General features: G+C 43.6%; 1 protein-coding gene across 1 annotated transcript in view; it reads left to right on the plus strand.

Annotated features, from left to right (window-relative positions):
- Window positions 1-25,161, plus strand: part of SPMAP2L (sperm microtubule associated protein 2 like) — a 500,125-nt gene that overhangs the window by 231,595 nt on the left and 243,369 nt on the right. The window lies entirely within an intron of this gene.

Below are 25,161 nucleotides of genomic sequence, written 5' to 3' on the forward strand. Positions count from 1 at the left end.
CAGGTAGATAAGCAACGCACCATTTCTGTTCTGCCTGCCAGACTTCAACCTTTGCAGCTTTCCGTTCAACTGAAAACCATTTAGAGGGTTTGTGATGGCGGTAGGCTTTGTTTTACGAACGGGAGCATGAATATTACTAGCATCCATGAACCAGTCCTATATTGCTTCCTCAGCGCCTTCCAGGTTCTCAGTAAGAGTCGGAGGAGAAAGGGTCAATGTGTTGCAAATTGAGTTTAGGTCTGTGCCTTTCCAATTTCTGGTGAAAGTACCTGGTCGGGTATGGGGTTTTGCAAAAGATAAATCTTGTAAAGTGAATGTGGTGGCAATCTGACCAGATGCAAGGGGAGTGAGTGGTGTTAGCAATGGTTAGATTGGAAGACCAGACCTGATCTAGAGTATGATCTTTATTGGGGGTAGGTACAAATACATGTTGGTCCAGATCAAGAGTGGTTAGAAAATCAGTCAGGTCTAAAGACAGTTGACCACCACTGACTTTATTTGCCAAAATCGCCAAGGAGGAGAATTTTTGCGTAGTCGACAGCCAACTCGGATAGTGGCGCAGCCACAAGTTGGGAGGAATTCTGCATATTTCCCTGCGGTCTATATATAATGACGAATAGCAATGAGGAGGAAGGGGAGTTAAGTTTAATCACAATATTGTCCACCCCAAGAAGTGGTAAGGAGGGAAGTTTGTTGCTTGAAAGGTGTTTTTTTTACAACTGCCACCTTTTTTCTCATGCAAATGATTGATATTAAGTAAATAAACATTTTCGGGAAGGGCTATCAGAATGTCTGGCACTGAGCCATCTGTCTGCCAATTTTCTGTCAAGAATGGGATATCTGGAGATGCATAGTTAGGCAAATGGAAGATCTCCAGTTGATGCTTTACCAGAGAGTGCATGCTGAGACTGATAACAGTAAGTTGGTCAGTATTCCATTTAACAGATACTGGCAAAGAGTTAACAATAGACTTTGAAGTGTAATTATTATCGTTGGTTAAATTGGTCATTGCCCTCTGATTTAGCAACAGAGCCATAGAAAAATTCTGGTTAATAATGCCTAGCTTGTTAAGTTTTAAAAGAATGGGTGGTTCAAAATTGAAGCTTACTGAAAAGAGGTTTCTGAGATCACCGGAGGAATAAGTAATCTTACGGCAGAGGGACTGGCCCCTGGACCTGGATGGCTGCGATCGGGTGCAGGCGGCCTTGTATTTGGTGCTCCAGCATTGCTCCTGATGCTTGTGTCCGATTCGTGTCTGCATTGCCAGCATAGATTTAAAAGGTAGGGGCTCTGACAGACTCTACCTGCCTAAACTTTCTATGGGTTCCCCCCAACCAATCACAAAAACATATGGGGCGTCCTTAGCCAGTGCAGTGCAAGCGACCACAGCAGAATATGGCAGAAGAAATATGAACGGTATTAAAAAACAAGTGAACGACTAAAATGCACATACAAAGTGCAAAGTTCAATTATTAGCGATGCTGCAAGCACAGAGTTGCCTTTGAACTACCTGCACGTCTGTACTGACAGCATAGATTGAAAGGATAGGAGCCAGTGTTGCCAGATTTTAAAAGCCTTCTATAGCCCAAAGCTAATGAACGACCAGCCCAAAGTAAGCCCAAATGAACTGGTCCCATCCCAAAAAGTAGCCCACCCTTTTAATACTGAACTAATGCAATGGAGGCTGAAGCAAACATTTTAAAGCATAAATCAAATTTCTATTGTAAGCAAACATGTGAAACTCACAGTGCCTAGATTATTTATTGCATTACACACTAAAAATGGAAATAAACATGGAAAAATGGTCACTCACTTCTTATGATGAGCAGCAAATTGGAACTAGTAGTAAATCTGGACTTGGTGAGACACATAAATCTTTGATTATGTTGACAGCAGTCCTTCTTTGACAAACCTTTTGACATTGAAGCCTGTAGCAGCTACTTTATTTTCTTTTGTTTGGAGACAGAAAGATGTACATCGCTTTGATCAATTTCACAGCAGTCCTTTTGACCCCAGCTTTGGCATTGGAGCCCTTTGTAGCAGGCAGATCATTTTCCTTTGTTTGGAGACAGAAAGCAAGGGCAGTAGCCACTTACTAGGCTGCAAGATGCTTGTTTCAGAGTGCGAGGCATGCACCGTTAAGTAAACATGGATGGTTAAGTGAACATTCAGTCACATACGGTTTGATCCTTTCTAGGATTCACAGCTTTTGGCTGAACATCGCTTTCATCAACTTCACAGAAGTCCTTTTTGGCACCAGTTTTGGCATTGGAGCCCTTTGTAGCAGGCAGATCATTTTCCTTTTCTTGCAGACAGAAAGCAAGGGCAGTAGCCACTTCCTAGGCCGCAAGATGCTTGTTTCAGAATGCGAGGCATGCACTGGTAAGTAAACATGGATGGTAAAGTGAAACTGCGAATGGTTAATTAAATCACTTACACTGTTTGCTGCAGGTTGTTTCAAATCATTGGAATGGGAATTCAATTTTTTATGGCAGTACTTGAATGCAGCTTTGGCATTCAGCCCTTTTAATTCAGAAACCACTCTTTATTATATTGAGCCCACTTGCACATGTTGCAATAATTACCCTGCAACTGCTTGGCAGCTGGTATAACCCGCTCAATGAATAACTGTCTTGTTAAGACTACCAGGGACTACCTGAAACTGCAAGAGACAAAGTGACCATCTCTACATCTGTACTGGCATAACTGTGGTAGTCCTAGAGCTAATACATGGCAATTGCACTGTCTTCATCGAAGTAAGGAAAGATACGTTTCGTAGAGCATTCTTGATGCATACCAGTGGTACACATACGACACCACAGAAAAGTGTAACTTTTAAGACATCATATTGCTTCAAAAACATACATGGCTGGTGGCATAGGGAAACTACAAATGGTTCATTGAAACAGGTTCTGATGCAATTCTGATTTCTGTCCTTTTCTAGCCACTTGATATCGTTTGAAGTGGCAGCAAAAAGGATCACAGACACACTAGGTGCATTAGAATGTAAATGCTGGCGTGTTCGACAATTGTAAATCTCAATCACGAGGGTTGCAAGGAGATGTGGCTGTAAAAGGGTCCATGCGAATAGTCATTCCCTTTCACCTGTAGACAGGAAGCAAGTCCAACATCCATATTAAGACATGTACTTTTAAGTAGACAAAGCTGGTAACGGGAAACTGCGAATGACTCTTGGCATTACTCAAGGGTTGCAAGGACGTTAGTACCAGATTTGCTCCATTTTCGGTACAGGGCGGCTTTAATCCCATAAAGCTAAGGTAGCCGCTTACAACTGTGTGATGGTTTTGACTATAGTTCTTTAGGCACAAGAGCATGGGTTTTCTCCCCCGCCTACTTCCACAGAGCCACCTGTCAATAAAGAGATATCCAGATGTTCCCAAATCTTGTTGCAGCCTTTCTTCAAAATAGGGGTGTCAACCTCTACATCTCTTACTGGCATAACTGTGGTGATTCTAAAGTTAATACATGACAGTGGCAGAGGATCCATTAAAGTAAGCTCATGGAAAGAATGGGCGCCTGCAGCATCAGTGCAGTTATCCACTTCCATTCATAAATTTACCAGGTTTGATGTCTTAGCAAATGAGCATAAATTGTTATGGGACTTCAACCGTAGATCATCTCTATATCTGTACTGGCTTAACTGTGGTAGTCCTAGAGCTAATACATGGCAATGGCACGGTCTTCATTGAAGTAAGGAAAAATAGGTTTGTCTGCTCATGATAAATTTTATTGCGCGTTCTTGATGCATACCAGTGCTACACATAGGACACCATACAAAAGTGTAATTTTAAGATATCAATACACATTTCTGGAGCATCTTTTCTGCAGGATATTGTGCTAAAGTGTAATTTTAAGGCATCATTGTTCTATTAAATGCTCTACACAATCTGCCATCACTAGTCCTGCATTTCGCAAGGCGAAATTAATGTCAGGGACAGGCCTCCATCCAATGTGAGATACAAATACCTGTAGTCGGCCTGACGTTTTGGTGAGTGGAAAAAACAGTTGTAAGTTTCTCTGATCATCAATTCTATATTACTTAGAATGCTCCTTATTGCTTTCTTAGCAATGATCTTAAAGAACTGGTAAATGCAGCACACAAGTTGCAAGGAAGGTTGCTTATCTTTCAACAAGGTGAATGCTGAGTGATGCTTTCCGCACATGACGCTTGCCCCATCTATGCCTATTAAATTTCCAATCTCAAGCCTACAAGCTTCAAGCAAGCAAGCAAGTTCTTTACTTCAATGCGTGTAGCTTAAAGTAGGAGAAACTGGAGTATGGTGCTCTTCTGGGCTTGGCGCCACCAGCAGGATTGCCATGCAGTGCTCTGGGATTGACAGTGGCAAGAGCAGGTCTGAGAAAGTGTTCTCCTGGTCCTGTCACTAGAGCACTGGCAGGCATGGCTCCTTCTGCAGCTAACAGTGGTGAGGGCAGGTCTGAGAAAATATTCTTCTGGTCCTGTCACTAGAGGGCTGGTAGGCAGGGCTCCTTCTGTAGCTAACAGTGGTGAGGGAAGGTCTGAGAAAGTATTTTTCTGGTCCTGTCAGTAGAGGGCGGGCAGGCAGGGCTCCTTCTGCAGCTGACAGTGGCAAGAGCAGGTCTGAGAAAGTATTCTTCTGGTCCTGTCACTAGAGGGCGGGCAGGCAGTGCTTCTTCTGTAGCTAATAGTGGTGAGGGAAGGTCTGAGAAAGTGTTCTTCTGGTCCTGTCACTAGAGGGCTGGCAGGCATGGCTCCTTCTGCAGCTGACAGTGGTCGAGGGCAGGTCTGAGAAAGTGTTCTTCTGGTCCTGTCACTAGAGGGCTGGCAGGCATGGCTCCTTCTGCAGCCAGTAGTGGCAGGGGCAGGTCCGAGCTGCATGCATTCCTTGGGGGAGGGCTGAATTTCGCAACTTTAATCATACATACTGCTGTTGAATTTTGCAAGCAATTGTGGGGGGGAGCACAAACGAATAGGACTCAATTCCAATGTGTTTCAGTCCAAACTTTATGTAGAGAATATTTGATAGTAGTTTTAGGCCCATACTATTTTGTCTATCATTTTTCAGCCGCGTTATTTGGGAAAATACCCTTTCAACATGAGCATTGGATATCGGGAGTGTCAACATTTTTATAACACCCATTGCAAGCTTGTGAAAGCAATGTTTGCCAGCAGCATCAGTGTAGTTATGCACTTCCATCCAGAAGGATTCCATGTTAGAAGTCTCAGGAAATGAACATGAGGATATAATTCTCCACTGAGACTCTAGTACTTCCAATGGGTATGTGAAAAATGTATGTGGTAAGTCAGTTACAGGAGGTTTGCAATCTGCAAGCACTTTTTGGGGACTCAAAACTTCTAACTTTTTAAGTATGCTTAGTGACTCTGGAAGGTGAAATTGATATTCACATGCCAATACTTTCAAGAACTCCAGGCACCTTTTCACAATGCCATCCTTTTCACAAAGCAAGTCCTAGATCCACATCCTCTTGAGAAAGATAAATGGCAGAACTTTGTAAATCTAGGCTCTGCAACTGTTCTTGCCTGGCATTTTGGGGAGTGGGAAAACCAGTTGTATGTTTCTCTGATCATGAATTCTACATTGCTTGGAAAGCTCCTCAATGCTTTCTTTGCAATGATGTCCAGGGAGTGACAAATGCAGTGCACAAGTTGCAAGGAAGGTTGTTTATCTCGCAACAAGGTGAATGCTGAGTGATGCTTTCCGCACATGACGCTTGCTCCATCTGTGCCTATGCCTATTAAATTTTCAGTCTCCAGGTTACAACTTTCAAGCAAGCTTAGCACTACATTTGCTATATCTTCGACACAGGCCTGATTTAATTCTAGCATTCCAAGGAAGGGGCTTACTAATTTTTGTATGCTTTATGCTGAAATACTTCACACAAATGCGAAGCAGTTTTTTTACCTCAATGTCTGTTGATTCATCAATTAATAAGGTGATGTTCCGATATCTTTCAGCATTTCGTCTTTGAAGTATGGTCCCAACACAGAAGTAATTACTGCTGTACATATGGTACGGTGCATTCGGAAGGCAGGGAATTCATCCTTCAAAATTTAATCATATTCATCTACATTATTTATGGATTTGCAACAAGCAGTTTGTATGGCAAACCTAATTTCTCTTCTTTTCTGGTCAATAGATATTGAAGAAATTGGTTGTACAAAAGATGCCATGGAAGCACTTGCTGAATTACAGCGAGAGCGGTGTTTTGTGGTTGCTGCATGTTGCTTCAAATCATTGTAATGGGCACGCAGGTCTATATGGCAGTACTTGCAGGCCACTTTGGAATTATCCGATCTGACAGGGGCAATCCATCTTTTTAATTCAGGATCCAACTCCACCTCTTTTCTGTATATTTTTTTCATATTGTGCCCACTTGCCCATGGTGCAACAATTAAACTGCCAGGTCAGCTGGGAGCTGATCAATGATGAACTATGTCAAGATGAGAGCCCAGGGGACGACCTGAAACTGCAAAAGAAATTGCAATCATTGTCCCTAGTTCACTGATAATCATGTGCAAAGCAATAAATAAAACACTATCTCGAATTGCCAATGGCTATTGAACATACCTCTACTTTAAGTGTCCAAGGATGTCATGTACTTACTTTGGGGTACAACACCAGTGAATTCAATGGAGATTTTAAGTGGTGTTGACTCTGCGCTGGGGCAAGTGATTTGTTTCAGGGCAGACAATTGACTCTTTGGATTTGTCATGTTTTGAAATGGAGAATGAACCAAAGGATGGCAACTCCCACGTATTCAAGGTTAAATAAGAGGTATGTTCTAGCTTTCAAACTGGTTTTATAATAAAGCAACAACAACTCACTGATAACAGCAAAAAGTAATACATCTTAATGGACTACCCCTCATATTTACTCAACTTTTCATGCCGAACTCAAGTTTGTGGAAACCAGACCCAATCATGTTTTCCCTTTGCATTTTACAGTTCAAGACCTGTTAATCCCAATATAATGTCAGCCCCAACATGCAAAGATAACATTTGCTACATTAGCTCCGTCATTAACAGATGATAATCAACACCTCATCAAAAGGATTCAAAGCACAACCTTTGTTCTTTTCACTGCCTTTCAGATGCACACAGTAGATAAAGGTGAAATGCAAGTAGCCATCTAGCATTCCCAGTGTGTATCTGTAGTCTGCTCTACTACTGCTCTACTTTCTGAAATTTTCATTAAATGGGCAGCAGACCAGCATTTCGCTCATTTCCTGCCTCCTTCAGACGTACTCAGGCACTAGCCCTATACTTGCATTAGCGGGCTACCTCTACCCTGGACTTTGGAGATCAACAGGACCCTGAAGAAAAATACATCCTTGTGTGAGGCGATAGACACCCTTCTGCAAATTGATTCTAGAGGCCAGAACACAGTGACCCAAACTCCGTGAACTTGAACTTAAATTATTGGTAAATGCTAGTGTTTTGTGTCAAATGCAAGCAATGGCTACGCTGAGCAGAGCATGACAATAATTTAGGCACTAAGATCACGAACAGAACCATGCAGTGAGGCTGAGCATTGACCATGCACCCTCATTTCGCTTAGCTCAGCCAATGAGACCACATTTGTGCTTGCACTGCCTGCGACTGGAGTGAAATAAATGAAAAATCAGCTGAGCACACAGCTCAAAGTGCATTAAAAAAGTATGGGAACAGTGATGCTGCATGCAATGGGGTGGGGTTAAACGTGTGGCTAAAAAAAAAAAATATTCTCTTTCAGGTAGCCACATACATAACTCATGCCTTAAACTAAAAAATAAAAAAGTTCAGTTAATCACTGTATATTATGAAACCTCTATTAGTTAATGCACTGAAAGGTCTGTGTGTAACTAAAAAGCCACAGAATGAAATCTCCGTTGCTGCAATGGAAAATTGTGTTGTGCAAATGTAAGTCATTAGGTTAAACTTGCATTACTGGCAGTGTAAGATAGACTGCTACCAAACGTGCAAAAAGGTTTCAGATAAAGTGGTTTAAGTAATACCCAAACTGAATGATTTATTTTTATTTCACTGCCCTGCAAAGCATGCACTGCACAACTCAGCTGGTAACCTCCTTGCATTACGAGTCGAAAACAATAACTCTTTGTCATCATCAACCTTCATGTGATTGCATCCAGTGCTTAATTTGTGCTTGTTGTTTCCAGTGCGGAGCACTGGCAATTATTTTTGAGGAACAGCACTTTTTTCCCTGCCTGAAGCATTTCCTGCGAGCAAAAGACACATATGGGAAAGACGGAAGAATGCAAAAATGAAAAAAACTTCAGAAATGGATAGAGCAGAAAGCTGTAGGAGTGAGGTGAAATGGCAGGGACTGGCTTAAAATGGACTAAAGAGGCCCAACATGGCTTCAGGATTTTGCTGCCCTAGTATTCTGTGTTTGCACGTTTAATTGCAGCAGCCGCGTGTTTAAGAAGAGAGCTTTGGACACCGGCATGTTTTTATTTACAAATTAAGCACTGGCTATGCCACCCTGGATGTCACTCATTCTTATTCATTCCTGCCATGCTCTACATACTATGCACTCTGAAACCACAATTAGCCCCTAAATATTAAAAATAAGGAATACATCTACTCACAAGTCACAAAGGCACAAATTGAAGTACACTTACCTTGTCTTCCGCAGCTGCGCATCAACCGGATGCAGGCCAGTGTAGGTAGGGGCCGTAGGTAGTGCCTACACAACAGGAAGGGGCCAGGGTGGTGTCTCCCCACTCTCGGCCCCCATCTTGCACTCTGGGGCTGGCGTCAATTCGAGGAGAGACTTTTCCAGGGGGGGCCCACCACCACACGTGTGTAGGCTGAGGCTCATGGTGGGGCCCAAGAGAAGAGCCACCCACACGCACAAGACACCACCACGTGGCACGTGCGCAGCCAGTGAGAGACAGCGCGTCGCAGCCAGCATTTTAAATAATGCCGCAGGGGCAGGCCAATAATTTTTGGCAGGGCCGTCAATTGGTATCGCTTTCACGCGCTCCTAGTTTGACGGCCCTTTGCCCCAACAACAATTTCCATGATCACATACGACGACTCACCATGAGTCACAACACCGACTTTCACTTGCATTGGAGAGTGATGCACGTGACGTGAGTCATCGTGTGATGTCACCCACTCACCCCACAACTTCACTGCGCACAGTACTGCCTGGCTGACACAGAGCGCGGCCGCCACTGTCTGTGCCGCGCAGGTGCAGCCCGCGTTGCCGCAGAGGCAGGCAGCGGCAGGCAGGCTCAGTGTGTTACCTGTCAGTCATCTCTGTGCTGCGCACAGTTGCAAAAGTCTGAGACTCGTGACCGTCAGTGATGGCGGAGTGATGTGAGTGATGCATCCAAAGTACAAGTTCTTGCACTGGAGCGGAGGCACCACAGAGGAAAAAAAATCTGCCCAACATTAAAAGAGAAACCCCAAAAATAGCCACTCGCCAGTTGACTATTTTCTCGCACAAATGGGAAAAATGTCGCCCATTTGTGCGGGAAATAGCCCAATCTGGCAACACTGATAGGACCTCAGTCAGACTCCACCCACCTAAACTTTCTATTGTTCCCCCCAACCAATCACAAAAGCACACAGCGTGTCCTCAGCCAGTGCAGTGCAAGCAACCCCAGCAGAATACACAGCAGAATATGGCAGAAGAAGTGCGAACAATTTTAAACAAGCATTTGCAATGCAATAGGGTCTCACATTTCTCCGAGTTAGAGCTATTTGCAGTTGTAAACTCCCAACCGCATTTTTCTTGCCACCTTAAATGGAAAAAAACAGCACGATGTCGCTGCTACAGTTCACTCATAGTGAAACCTATCGGCAAAAGGGCAATTATCTACATATCCGGGAAGAGTGCAATTAACTGTGTAACAGGGTCAAAGTAGTACACAAACCTGACGGGAAACAGAGAGCCTTGCATGTTTTCAGTACTCAGTTGCTGCGCCTGAAGAGGGCTAACCACTGGAAAAGGCATGATGCATGCATGCCTTCCACTAATGAAAGCAAGCAGATTTTATCAGGCAAGCCCACGAACCAATGAAAGATCCTGACGTGACATGGATGGGGCTCCGAGCCCTTTTCTAACTCCTATAGTGTTTCACAAGAGAAACGCATGGGCAAGCGCATGCAACGCAGACTCGACCCTAAAAACAAGTGAACGATTAAAATACACATAAAAAGTGCAAAGTGCAATTTTTGCGATGAGGGAGGCACAGAGATGCCTTTTAACTACAATTGCACATTGAAAAATGATCTGAAATCCTGTTCTTGCAAACAGGATGCTGTTGTGCTGAGCGCCCCCCCCCTTGAAAGAAATATGGCTCTGGGAGATGGAGTCACCAGGGCCCAGAGAGGCTGGGGAGGGAGGCCACATGGCCCCTCCCACCCATTTTAATGATGGACAGTGTGTTTTCTTTACAATTACATGTTGAAAAAGATCTGAAATCCTTTGCAGAGGAGAATGCATTGTTCATTTATTGGAGCACAATCTCTTCTGTAGCATCTGTCCAAGACAAATGAGTCCTTTCTTGTCGTCTTCTGATCTCAGAGTAAAGCCTACAGTTCTCCAGTTTATATGCTGCTGAGCATGCAAAGGCGCCGAAAACCTAGGAGCTTTACCCATTTGGCCCCTCCTCTTCCACATTAGTAGTAAGAAATGGTACTGTCTCCGGGTGGATTGCCCACAGGCCCTATTTTGAAACCACTGTGTACAAGATCAAAGGCTGTGCACAGTGAGGGGTTGGCAGCCTGTGGGGGGATTGCTGCAGAGCCTGGCCGTGAACGGCGCAGATTGTCTGTGCATATGGTAATAAAATATTACTTTATGTTTAAAAAAAACAGAAATTCACTGAAAAAAAACAAAGGTTAAAGTCACTTCATAGTTTGGTGTGATAAAAAGATCTGTTTTTGTCAAAAAAATAACTTACAAATTCACTGAAAAAAAAACAAAGGTTAAAATAACGTTATAGTTAAGTGCATATGTCAGGGACAACATTAATGTTTTGAACAAAAAAAAACAAAGAAATTCCCCAGTTATAGTTAGCGGAGCGAACTATAACTTGCATCCCCCGCCATGCACCCCTTATGACCTCATATATTACATCACTCATGACATGGTCTGTGACATCATTTATGACATCTCAAATGACAACACTAGTTCAAAACGTTAATGTTGTCACTTAGATGTTCCCCTAACTATAACGTTACTTTCTTTCAGTGAGAATATATATATATTCACATTAGATAGATAGATAGATAGATAGATAGATAGATAGATAGATAGATAGATAGATAGATAGATAGATAGATAGATAGATAGCAATATATAATAGTGGTAAAAGTGAAAGTGTGTAAGGTAATAAGGTTTTAGCAGCTTACATTTGAAAATCCCTAGAAATTCAATTAAAAAACAAAGGTTAAAGTGGCGTATAATTGGGTGTTGTAATAATATAAAAAAAGTTTAAAAAACAAAAAAAGCTAAAATTCACCAGTCATAGTTTACTGAGCTAACTATAACTTGTGGCTGTGTACGCTAAACATGGTGATGTTAGCTTATCCACAATTGGCAAATTTAATTTACTTGTAAATCCCTAGTAAAGTGATCTGTATGTGCCCAGGGCCTGTAAATTAAATGCTACTAGTGGGCATGCAGCACTGATTGTGCCACCCACTACAGTGGCCCTTTAAACATGTTCCAAGCCTGCCACTGCAGAGCCTGCATGCAAAGTTTTACACTGCCAGTTCAACCTGGCAAGTTCACCCACTTGCCAGGCCCAAATCTTCCCTTTTATTACATGTAAGTCACCCCCAAGGAAGGCCCTAGCTCGCCCCAAGGACACGATGCAGTGGATTTAAAAAGTTGGACATGTACTTTTAAGTTTAACACGTCCTGGTCGTGAGAAACTATCGTGAGTTCACTACCGCAAGGCCTATCCCTCCCACAGGTTAACATTGGGATTACCTTGAAACAGCCTTTAAGTGTAATTTCCCACTGGAACCAGATAGAAATGTGGAGTTTGGTGTCTCTGGTCTCACAATTTACAATCACAACTGAAGGTGAAGTCAGATTTTAAATTGTAAGTCTGAAAATTCCACTCTTAGGAAGTTGGCATTTCCTTACTTTAACCATCCTGTGCCTCTGCCTGTCTCTGAATACATGTCTGGGGTGGGTGACAACTGGACTTTCTGCATTCCCTCTAGACAGTTACACAGACATTTACATCTTTATGGCCAATCACCAGGTTGATGGGCCATCCTGGGCTAGATGAAAAGGAGGATCTGACACTTACACCTGAATAGGGCTGTGATTGTCCCAACACAAAGAGCTGCATACCCCCTGTAGAGTGTCTGGAGCCAGGCAAAGAAGGGCAGGGACCTTGTGCACTTAAAAGGCCTCTCCTTGAAGTCCCCCGACTTCAAAGCTTTTAGGGCTCAACTGGGTATAAGTACTGGACCCCACCAACCAAGTGCACTTCTGGATCTGAGGACATTCTGCCAGGAAGAAGGACTGCTGTGCCTCCAGGATGGACTGCCACTCTGCAGAACTGCTTGGTTATGTTGGCCTGCTGCCTGCTGCTTCTTGCCTTGTAGTGAGAAGGATTAGGCTTGCCTCTCTACATGCTCTAAAGAGCTTAAATGGCTCCAAGGGCCTGTTGACTTGCCTCCTGTTCTGAGGTCTCAGGGCCATCAAGGACTTCCCACAAGTCTGCTCAGCTGCTGGACTACCTGCTGTGAGCCTTGTCCTGCCAAGAGGTGCCAATCCAATCCTGAGCTTTGAAAGGGTACTCTGCAGCTGTTTTCCTGCAAAAATAGACACATCAACACTTTTGGGCCGATCGGAACTGCTGCATCATCCCTTGACATTGATGCATCGCAGCTGAGGTCGAAGACTTTGCATTGCTTTCTGCGCGGGTCAGGACCCACACATCACTACCAGCCCTGGTACATTGCGGGCTGTGTGGCTCGACTCTTCGCCTTCATCGCAAAGGTTTGACAATGCTTTTCAAGGACATCGCATAGCCAGCTGCATAGCTTGACGAGGACGCATCCCCCAGATTGTGCGGAACTGAACTGATGCATTGTCTCGCATCACCTCCTTGACGGTGATGCAACCCCTCATTCAAGATACTTTTCAGTGGGCCCTCCATGGGTCCTGTAGGCAGCTTGCCCTCTATTGTGGTCGGTCTGAACTTTGAATTTGTCCCCGGTCTAGCTTGACCTCAAGTAACCTTTTAGCACTATTGATTTTTAAGCACTCTATTGCAGTTTATTCTTTGCAAAATCACATCTTGAATTCTAATGTTTGGATTTTTGTCGTTTTGGTCTTGGTTTACTCAAAAAAGTATTCTTTATTTTTCTAAACTGGTATGGAGTCTTTTTGTGGTGTTTTCACTGTGTTACTGTAATTTATGTATTGCAAAAATACTTTACACATTGCCTATTAAGTTAATCCTGACTGCTCTGTGCCTAACTTCCAGAGGGTGACCATAAGTTAAATTAGATCGTGTATCTCTCTTACCCTGACAAGGATTGTGATCCCTATTTGGACAGGGTGCATACCTCTGTCAATAGAATTGAAGGAATTATATGTGAAGAAAATGACACCTTAATATCTGTGGATGTAGTATTGTTCTACACCTACATAATGAAGGTTTGGATGTCCTCAAAAATTTGCCAAGCAAGTGATTTGTCTTGTATTTCTCTGAAATCGAGGTAATATTTGATATGACTATGCTCATATTGACCCACAGCTAATTATTTTTGCACCCTCACTTTCGTTTCTTGAACACAAATGTGTGTATTTGCTGCTACATTGACAGACAGTCCTGGAATCTGAGATTTAACCTCTCAAGTTCCATAGCCCCAGATGTAACCTATGTAGCGTTGCTTAGTCCAGGAGCGGAATGGCCAACAGGAAAGGGTGAGCTCAAAAAACCGAAAGAGGGAAGTCTTACAGTCTGTGTATAAATGGAAATCAGTTGCAGTGATGCCAAGGGGGAACCACTAATAATGCCCAAGCATACTCTTCTTGGATTTACTAAGTTACCTTTGGGGTAAGAGGAATTGGTCAGAAGGTACAGAATAGTGTTTGAGACCATACTATGGGTAGGGCATCCACTGTCCAGGTTTTCTCCGAATGATCTAGGGAACAATACTGGGGGAAGTAGAGTATTGTCCTCTGACCCAAAGAGATCTATCTAAGGGACTCCGAATGTCTGCGTTATCCTGTCAAAAACCCTCAGATGAAGACACAAGAAGGTTAAAGTATAAAATGAACAGCTCAGATAATCTGCTTAAGTTCTCCTTTCCTGGAAGGTAAACTGCACTGATGTGCATAAGATTGTTTTCTGCGCAGATGCCTGACTCTTGGGTCAAAAGCCATAAATCTAGTGGTCCTATTCCACCCCGGTAATTCAGAAAAGATATGGCTACCATATTGTCTGTTTGTACCCCGTCACGGATCCTGAGCTAAATGTATAAGAGCCAACAGCACTGCCTTTAGCTCCTTCTAACTGGTGGATCTGCTTAGTTCCTGAGGACCCCACTTTGCCTGCACCTCCATGGAATCCAGAGGTTCACCCCAGCTTGCCTTACTTGCATCCCTGTTCACTATCATGGGAAGTGAAAGGTAGAAAGGACAGCCCTTGGTCAGATTTTCTGTTAAGAGCCACTGTTGAAGGCAGGACGAAATCTGAGGTCACAGTAACTAGAAGTTTGAAGTTTTGTGATGACAGGATCCAAAACTCCAGCAGATGTCTCACTGAAAGATACCCATTCAGCAAATTCCTAGAAAACAAGGACACTTTGGATGACATATCTCATTGCACTGTTAACCACTCCTGGTCTGTGGGTTTTGGATTGGGCAGGAGACCCTGAGGATTAAATAGTAGTTTACCCTTCTCCACTCTGGCAGAAACACCTTTCCCACATCCATTTGAATACTGCTCCAATAATCTGGATTGATGGAACTAACCAGGATTTGGCTTGTATTACATAAAACATGTTCTTCCAGCATGCTGATGACAGTTGAAACATCCACCAATCACTTAGGAAAAGAAGGAGACACAATCAATCAATAATCGAAGTAAGGGTACACAGAAATTCCTAAGGAGCGTATTCTAACTGCCAAGGGGGACTAGAGCTTTGTAGAAACAAACCAACTGGTATAAATTGGAACTGATATGATTGTCCCATGAACAAAATCTCGGAAACTTCTGCGATTATTTGTGCACTGGGAAGTATAAGTATGCACCCAAAATGTCTATTGAAGACATGAAGTCCCCTTGTTTAGGCAACTGAATCATACTTTAGGTCTGGTACAACCCTGTACCCTCCTGATGAACTGATGACATTGAATAGCAACCTATTCTTCTCTGTTCTTGTGGAGCAGCTACAATTGCTTCTTTTTTCAGAAGGTTTTTTGACATCTTCCAACAATGCATTGTGACGTACAACGTGCCAAGGCACAGGGGTCTGAAGAAAGTTCTTTTGAGAATCTCGTAAAAAATTACGAGATACCATTAGAGGACGATCTCCAAAGCCCATTGGTCCTCAATGTGTTTCTCCTACTTCTTTAGAAAACATTTCATACAATCCCCAACTGGACTCAGCAATCCCCAGTTGACTCGACACCCTTTTCTTGCTGTAGTCATGCTTTTGGAGGGGCAGGGGGATTAGGGGTTGAGTTGTCAGGCACCAGGATTAGTTCAAGACATGCCCCCCGGTCATGACCTCTGATTCGAAAGAGCAGGACTGCTGCTGTACCTCCAAACACTCTTCTATATAGAGTTCCTCTTCTGCTGAAGCTTGAAGTTACAGTTTGTAACAACTTTCTATCCTCTGCTGATTATTTCACTAGTTCTTAAAAATTCCGGACCAAAAGGCCTAGAACTTAAGAATGGAAGCTGCACTGATAAAGCCTTCTGGCAGGAGTCTGCCTTCCAGGAATGCCTCCATAAATGTCTTCTGGTTCCCACCGCTTCCCCTAAAGACAACTGAACTGTCCCCAGTAAGTTGGAGAAAACATCAGAGAGGAAGTAAATTTGTTGCTCCATAATGGCCAACGAAGACAAGAAGTCAGCGTCATTCTGGATTTGTTCCAATCATAACTAGAAGTCTTTAAATAAAGACTGGATGGTGCTCTGCTCTTATGAAATTTTAAGCTGCATACGATCTCTTTACTACTGCCACCACCTACTTGTCTACAGTTTCATGGAGTGAAGCTGCTTCCAAAATAATTGCTTACTGGGAGGAGAGTCCCACCATAAGGGAATATACCTTAATTGCTGGTGAATATTCTTCAGCAAAGTTCTGCAAGGGTGTCTGCAAACTAAACATTTTGGAAAAGACTGACGTTCTACATCTCTCCATTTCATAGACAGCACCTTCTTTATTGCAGCCTGCACTGGCAGCGACCCTACTTCTCTTTGTGGGTAGTTGCTGAAGATATCATCTTCATTGTCTACATACCGAGTTTCAGGCAAGGCTAAATTCCCTCTCAGATGCTGCTGCGACCCTACCTCCTCCTCCTCCTGAAAGGAAAACTCTGAAGGCTTCCTTTTCTTGGCTGCCTTCGTCCCCATGGCTTCCCCTCAAATGCGAACAGGATGCTGAAAAGGTTTTCTTGTATACAGTGGTTGCTCCGCAACCAAATCTCATACTTGCGAGACTAAATACATTTTAATAATTTTTTATAAGAATCACTTATCCTATCTCTCCAACTTGTGTGTGTCTGAGCGAAGGAATAGGTAAGCAAACAAATATTTTAATTCTCAGCCCTAACCATTTTGCCACCAGAGAATTTAAGTATTACTTTACTGCAATCAGGCCACTAATGGAATGACCCAGGTTGCCAGAGTAGAAGACTTGGCTGCTGCAGCATGCCCAATGGTCCACCTGATCTGTAGGGTGTCTGCTTAACAACAACACACCTGGGGGAACACTAAAGATGACAAGTTTTAACTGCCTCCTAAAGCAGGACCGGACAAAGGATAATGCAGATGAGTATGAAATTAAAATAACATAGATGTTATGTTTGGAAAGTATATGCTACATTCCACCTGCACCCGGAGAGGTGCACTACGTTCTCACCCTGTCTTTGAGATGACCCATGATAGACACTCGGGTCATGTGACAATGGACATAATTTAGAGTTGGGTGGAGGGGGTTACTCCATGACAACTGTGACGGATATCCTGTCCGCCGTATTACAATGCCGTTATAGCCGGCGGACTGGATAACCGTCATGTTTGTGTCAGAGTAACCCCTCCACCAAACTCTAAATCAGGCCCAAAGAAAATAAAAGAACCCCGAGTGCACACTGCGTGGTTCAGTTAACCAGCACCTACCATCGGAGTGACGATTTGCAGTGCTGCACCTGTTTCTGCTGCCTACTGAGCACCACTCTAGCCTTGTGCTTGTAAACCGCCCAGCATAACAATACCCTCAGTTTGAAGCGTCCTGCGGAGGCTGAAATAAAAGAACAGTAAGTGCTTTACTTCTGACTCACTATTGTAGTTCACAACAATAAAAAACTGGCAGCCACGTTTGCAGTTTTTTTTATTTTAATGCTTGCCGTGATTGGGGGCCGGGAGAATTCCACCAGTAAGGACTGGGACGAGGAAGACAGGCGAGAAGATAATACATGTTAACCTGAATTTATGTTGTTGCCACATGGTCGTAGTCATCACTACAGTTATTCGCTTTTGTTTTTCATTGTTGGCGATTTGTCTCGGACTTATGAATTTACATTTAATTTGGTAGCTAGTAGCCAGTAAAAATTGGAGAGAATAGTGGAGAAAAATTGGGCTAGTTATGCATGTCCAACAATAATTCTTGCAGACTTTTAACATAAAAAAAATCAAAAGCTTTTAAGTATATCTGTATTATACAATTATTGTATTTATTCCTTATTAAATAAAGTAGGATGCTCCCAGTTCTTTCATCATCTGCATTTAATTGGATATTTATTAGATTTATGTAGATACTTATGGCACACTGGTATCTACACCTCAATCTCTTGATAAAGTTATCAAATATATTTCTCCATTGGTCATATGGACCTGGGTTGGGAGCATAGTTCTGTAGAAGTTCAGGAAAATAAGAGAAGTATTCAGCATGAAGCTTCACACTTAGTGAAAACCTAGCAGAGAGAGAGAGATCTGTTCCCTCTCAGTGCCACGAAAAGTCTGCCATTTAAATATAGCAGTAGTTCAAAAACATGCATATCTCCTTCTTACCATCAAGAACCAACCAAACAGCTGAACGTGATGGAAGTCAACATACTTCCCAAGTTCTCATCTCATCGAAACTGGGAAATGCAGCTGCCAACCTTGAACTTCCCTCCATCTTGGTAAGCAGTAAATAGATGGCCTCCTTTGACATTATTTTCTCTGAGTTTATTGCCAACTACCTCCCCACAGGCCTTACAATCAGTCGTCTAATACAAACAATAAGTCTTTCTCTGGCTAACGTGAAGCATGATAATGCACCTGCAGAAGAAAATGTTAACACATTGCAAATTTAAGAAGGCATTTTCAATCAAGGCCTTATGTCAGTTTAAGCTTTTGGAATCAAAATGGCCATGGGCTACTGTTCGAAAGTGCCTCTTTTGACATGGTCACCCCCCACTTTTTGCCTGGTTTCTCGTGCAATTTTGACTGAAAGCGCACTAGGTCCCTGCTAAGAAGGTCGTCAGTGCCACATCTAATTCCCTAAAACTGCACAGTCATTGTTCCCAGTTGCAAACCTTTAGTTGCCACTGTAAGTCCCTAGTAAATGGTACGCCTGATACCTAGGGCATGGATACTGAAGGAAGGCCCCTGAGGGCTACAGCACAGATTGTGCCACCCTAAGTGCACACAGTGCTGCCTTCGCAAGCTGCGTGTCTTGGTGCAGACCTAAAATGAAAACATGACATGGCGCACAGCCTGTGTGCCTTGTTCCCTGAACACTGCATGCAATATTTGTAAGTCACCCTTCTGGCAGGTCTTCCAGCCCTAAAGGCAGGGTGCATTATATATTACATATGAGGGCATACCTGCATGAGCAGATATGCCCCTGCCATGTCTTTGTTGATTCTCAGACATAGTAAGTGAACAGTTTAGCCATTTTAACTACATGTACTGGACACTGGTCATTACGAGTTCCCCAGCCACCTGATGGCTCCACTGACAATAGGGATGTTTTGTATCAAACATCTCATATTATTAAAACCCTGACTGAATGCAGTGATGGATTTAATAATATATGCACTAGGAGGGCACCTTGGAGGTGCCCCTTAAAACCTACCAACTCCTAGAGTGGGCACTGACTGGTCAGAACAAGTGCAGCTACTTTAGACAGAGTCTGTCCCCCTGAGGTGAGAGCCAATTCTTTCAAGGGCTCAGAACAAAAGCCTGCTCTGGGCAGAGGTATAACCTTCTCTCCAAGGCAGGATGGACAGTCCAGGGCGGGGAACGTCAATGGCCTTGCTGCCTTTGAAATGCAACATAGGCTTCTCCAAAATAGTGGAGGAGGCTGACCGCCAGTTCCTGACCCCACTTTTAGCGGCAGGACTGGAGGAAAATATAGGTAAATAAAGAGGAGTACCCACTTCATGCCAGTCCCACCCCTAGGGAGGACGAGCGGAAGTGGACACTACTGTTTAAATTCCCCTATCTTGCAGGGAAAGAAATAGGCCAATAGGGTTAGGGCTATGCCGCTTACCAAAAAAAGTGGTCATAGGAAGGGTGTAGTCACCATAAGGGTGACTAGCCCATTGGCTACCACCTGGGACTCCTTGTGACACCCATAAATTCAGTATTTAGGTGGCACCCTCGAACCCTAGAATCAGTTTTCCTGTTGACCTAAGAAAAGCCGGACAAAACAGAAGTCGCCCAGCAGAGAAGACTGAAGACACCAACTGACTTGGCCCCAGCCCTACCTTCCCGCCTGCAGCCTTCAAAGAAACCTGCGCACCAGAAGACGACTGTCCTGCATTGCAGTGACCTCCAAAGCCTTGGGAGGACTGCCTGCCTTCAATAAAGAACAAGAACTCCAGTGGACTGTGGACCTGTCCAAAAGAAACATCTCCAAAGAAGAAAAAAGTCTATCTGATGAACTGAGAACCCGCCACATGGAACCACCTCTGAACCCAACGGCCCCAGTCCAAGTGGCCTACCAGTCCAGTGAAGGTTCCCCAGAGCTTCTGACCCAGGATCCATGGTTGGCTGACCCCTCTCAGACTCCACAGCAACACCTGCAGCCTAAATCCGAGGGCTTCCCCTGACCACTACCTTCCCTGTCAGCTGTTTCTGATGCCAAAGGAAACCCCTGCACCTGGAGCCCTGGGGAGCTAGACCGTTGGTGTTCGTATGACCCCTGGCATCTTAACTCACCTAGGCAGCTCTGGGTTGACCTCTCCCGGCCCCCTGGCCAGAGCCTGCAGCCTGTTTCTTAAAATGATCTCCTGCATTGACTAACATTGGGAGACCGACACTGTGTTGGCACTCTGCACCCGGCTGCCCCTATGCAGCTGAGGGTGTACGTTTGGTGCTGCCTTGTGGCCCCCCCTTGTCCTTGCTTCAACCCCAGGAGATCCACCCCTGACCCCGCTCTACTCACCTGTAAGTAGAGCTGCAGCAGATAACCCCTGTCTTCATTGGATAGCATTGGGTGCCCAACAGTGTATTGGCACACTGCACCCAGCGACCCCTCTGCTGCTGAGGGTGTACGTTTGGTGCTGCCTTGTGCAATGCGCCCCTCCACCCGTGGGGCTTGCCTCAACCCCCAGAGACCAACCTCTGACAACATCTGTACTTACCTGGGAGCAGTGCGTCTTCAGTCCCCTAGTCTCCATTGACTAACGCTGGGCACCAACTCTGACTTTGACCTTGGCACCCAGCTTCCACCGTGCCGCTGTGGATGCCCACATGATACCAACCTGAACCTTGCCCGGTGCTAGCCTGAAACCTTGAGGACAGGGGTTGTAAGTTCTGTACTTACCTGAGAAACTGCATTCTTGTTTTCCTTCTATAGGTTAACATTGAAGACTCTGAAGATTGCACTGTCGATTTTTGAAACAGCAAAGTACTTTTAATTTAAAAACTGCTTACCTTATAATAACGTTTTCTGATTCAAAGGATATATAAAAGCAACTGTTATTTTTCTAAATTAGTCTTGTATTTATTCTTTGAGTGTGTATCTCATATATTGTCTCTGTGAGTGCAACAAATGCTTAACATGACTCCCTGATAAGCCTAGCTGTTCGTCCACACTACCACAAAAAAAGGCACTAGACCCATCTATTTCTGCCTCTGCAAACCTTTGGGATCCACTGGACTCTCTGCACAGTGCACTTCATTTTAGTGTACTATACAGAGAGCCAGCTTTCTACAGTTGCGTTACAAAATACATAGAAATTAGAGCAATAATCAATGCTAAATGTGAATATGCACAACATGGTTACAACAGCCAATTGATCATCCTACTACACACACACAATCACACACACATATATAACATTAGTGCTGCAATGAATTTACTATATTGATTTGTTTAAATGAAACACACATGTTAATGAAATTAAATCACACATTGAATATATATGACAAATGATTATATACATGCATATTCATGACATACATCCTCCATCTTTTGTTTTCAAGAAGTTTCAACTCATCATAGAACCTACACTGACTCTCCTCTAGCTCTATGTCCCTTCTCTTTTTTTTACTTCGCTTCCATGTTGATCCTCTCTGTGTAATTTGTAGCAGCTATACATCCTAAACTTGACAAACAAACAGATCACACAGATGGCAATTACTATAACGGGTCTGAATATCAAACCAAGATATCCACTTCCCAAGTTTTCAAACCAATTTTCCAACTACTGCAAATCCATTCCTAATTGTTTCCCAGGCACCTGTGGCTTACAACTCTTCCAATCTTCCTTCAATACTGAAATGTTCCTAATGAATTTCCTTATCTCCTCACTCTTATCTGGTACGTAGGTACAACATTGTTGAACTTTCAACATTTTACAGATTCAGCCCACCCTTCATGAGAAGGATGTCTAATGCAAGGCTGTTCTGAAGAACCACATAGCTAATGGCTTTCATTTCAGGGTTAATAGCTAACAGTGATCCAGCTGTACTAGTAACTAACGCATCTACTATAGTGGATAATTTCCTAATCTTGGGATCATTTAAGACTTCTCCAACAGAAGGGATCATTGCACCAAAGATATCACCCACATTTTCAGAAGCACCACTACTATGTTTTGCCAAGCATATGACCCTCACACTGGGTCATTCAAATGTTCCACATGATAAATCTTTGGGAAACTATAGCCAAATAGCAAATGCCATTCCTAGGCAATGAAAAATATGCATACCCCCCCAAACAGAACAAACTTCAGGGATAACAGGATCCTTCGCTCCTAAAGGTTGGCCTCAGTTTCCTCCGTATTCAAAAATATGCTCACAGTCATTCCTTTCTATAAATTGAGTATGAATTACAGATTTTAATCTAAGCACAAACAGTTTACCCTTTTGTTTCCAATGTAAAGTCAACGCGGGTGAAACCACTGGCCCCTCAGTGCTCTAAATCTTCCTTAGCCCACTTATTTTTGTTCCTTACCTGTTCTCCATCCTGCATTCATCATCATTCTCCTGTCCTCCTCTGAATCAAAAAAGATTTTCTGAATGTCAGTTAGAGAACAAGTCAATTGTACCTATGAGCAGTATCTAACCTTGCAATGGGCTTGAATAAACTCAGCGTCAGTCTCCTCCTTAGCATTGAGGTATGGTTTACAATGTTTGAACATAGGGAATTCAGAAAAAACGAAATTATACTTTGGAAAATAATTCCACAAAATGACGCAAATGCAATGCTAAAAAAGTATAAATATGGCCTTAAGTTCTTAAGGTAGTGATCAAACATATAAACTGTTACTTGCAATATGTTGTCCTGGCCGCTGTACATATCAACAGTTATCGCAAATTGGCCATGGTCAGTTTCTTGTGAAGCAGCTGTAAAAACGTTACCCCCCAGCAGCACCCATGAGCCAAGCTATTACCACCGGCCTGCAGGAGCGGATGTTATGGTTTAGAAAGTCATGTTTTAGCAGCTTCCTTCTCTCTGTGCCTAGAGCTGGGCAGGTACAAAAGGTGTGCAACAATGATTCCTGATTATAGCCACATAGGCAGCAGTTTTGGTCAGAATACTGATCTTTCCAGGATGGGCGAGCGTCCTTGGTAACGAAGAATCCCATTTGATAAAGCAAGAATTGATGGTTTTGTTTAATGGAGAAGTATTCACCTAAGTAACCTTGGGGGGACATAGTCGAATAAGACCCCAAAAATGCCCAGGCATGCCGTCTTTTGGCTAAGAAGGCCTTGTCTGTGATGAATGAAGGGGAGCGGACAGAGATGTTAACTAAGCTATTGAATCTGGACTTCCCCATGCCACATTTCCATTCTTCTTCCATACCTAGGCTAATAATGACTAGCTTTAGGTAGCTTCCCCAAGATCTTTTTCTATTACTGATTTGTTGTGCCTGCACTTCTTGCTAGCAGGAGTGAAGTTTGGAGGTATTCTCCGCAAGCCGTAGTCTCCATGATGCTTTGAGAAAGGCTCCCTGTCACTGAAAAACCTTTTTTTAAGCCCATCTCCAATCTGACCTAGGCCAGGGAGGCGCTTTTCAAAATGTTAAAAACAGCCTTTTATGCTTTAACTTGGTTGGCATTTAATGAGGGAATCTCCCGGCCCTGTAGTACTTCGGTCCCATAAGAAATGGCTTGAAGCAACTGGGCTGACATGATTTTTAGGCGATAAGACCAATTGGACAATGCAGCTCCCTCTTAAGCAACTTAAAACTATATGTTAGTGAGTGGGCCTTTGCCTGGATCGACAGCAGGTGGCGTTTCCATTTCAGACGTAGTTCGAGATGGACTCCTAAATATTTATATGACTGCACCACCTCCACTTTTTTTCCTCCTAGAAACCACTTAAACGATTCATGGTTCGCTCCAAGGAGCCTCATTAGTTTTGTTTTGGCCAGGTTTATTTCTAGACCTTGCTGGTCCATAAAAGTTTTAAGCGCTGATAGACTCTGTTGAAAGCATCGTGGGGTGTGACTCAGTAAAAAGATGTCAAAGGCATATTGTGGGCACCCGACTTTCTCTGGGCCTAAAGCCGGGGGAAGGCTATTTACCTGTGCCAACGCCCCAGCAAAGTCTGCCAGATATAAATTAAAAAGAATTGGGGCCAGAAGACAGCCTTGCTTTAGGTCAGACTTTGTGGGTATTCTTTTTGTTAGTCTGGCGCTATCTCCGATTTTGACCTGGACCCAGGTGTCAATGTAAATGTCTATAATGGCCCTTAGCAGGTTGTACGGGTTGCCCCATTTGGCCAGCTTGGACCAAAGCCTTTCCCTAGGGACCTGGTCGAAAGCAGACTTGAGATCAACAAAACATGCATAAAGGGTCAACATCCTGTGACTAGCCTTTTCCACAATAAGGGAGAGAGTGATTAGATTTGTTGAAGTTCCCATGCCTGCCATAAAGCCCGTTTGAAATCTTGGGGGTAGCTTGTTTTCATCTGCCCAGGTTTGAAGATGTTGTAACAGGCAGGAGCTATTTAGCTTAGCTTCCACATCGATGAGAGCTATTAGCCTGTATTTCGAAGGTAGGGACAGATTTCTGCTTTTAAAGATACTATGTATGATGCTGCCTCTCCACGATTCTGGGATCCCGTTGGCATGAGCAACGGTGTTAAAAAGTGGTGAGAAGTACTGCGCCCAGTATTTTAGATAACATTTAAAGATTGCGTTTGGGAGCCCGTTAGGTCCAGCAGCCCCTTTGGACTTAATCTTCCTAATCAGACCGTCTAGTTGTTCTGGCTCCCAATCTTGATTGTGATTTTCCTTCTCGGGGATGGTCTAAAGCATCCCCTCTGCTTGCTGACTTGATGGCTGGTTATTGCTCAGGGGTGGTTGGACCCCCATCAATTTGACTGTAGTCTTGGCTGGTGTTTCTCTGCCATCTGTTGGCCCGCACAGATTACAGATGTGATTCTCCCAAAAGGCTGGGTCAATCCCGAAGCTGTGGTGTCTGTTTTTTCCCAGTGCCAGTTCATTCACCAGCCCCTAGAAGAGCTTGCTGTTTTGT

This window comes from Pleurodeles waltl, chromosome 1_2 (genome assembly GCF_031143425.1).
Source record: "Pleurodeles waltl isolate 20211129_DDA chromosome 1_2, aPleWal1.hap1.20221129, whole genome shotgun sequence".
Taxonomy (NCBI): domain Eukaryota; kingdom Metazoa; phylum Chordata; class Amphibia; order Caudata; family Salamandridae; genus Pleurodeles; species Pleurodeles waltl.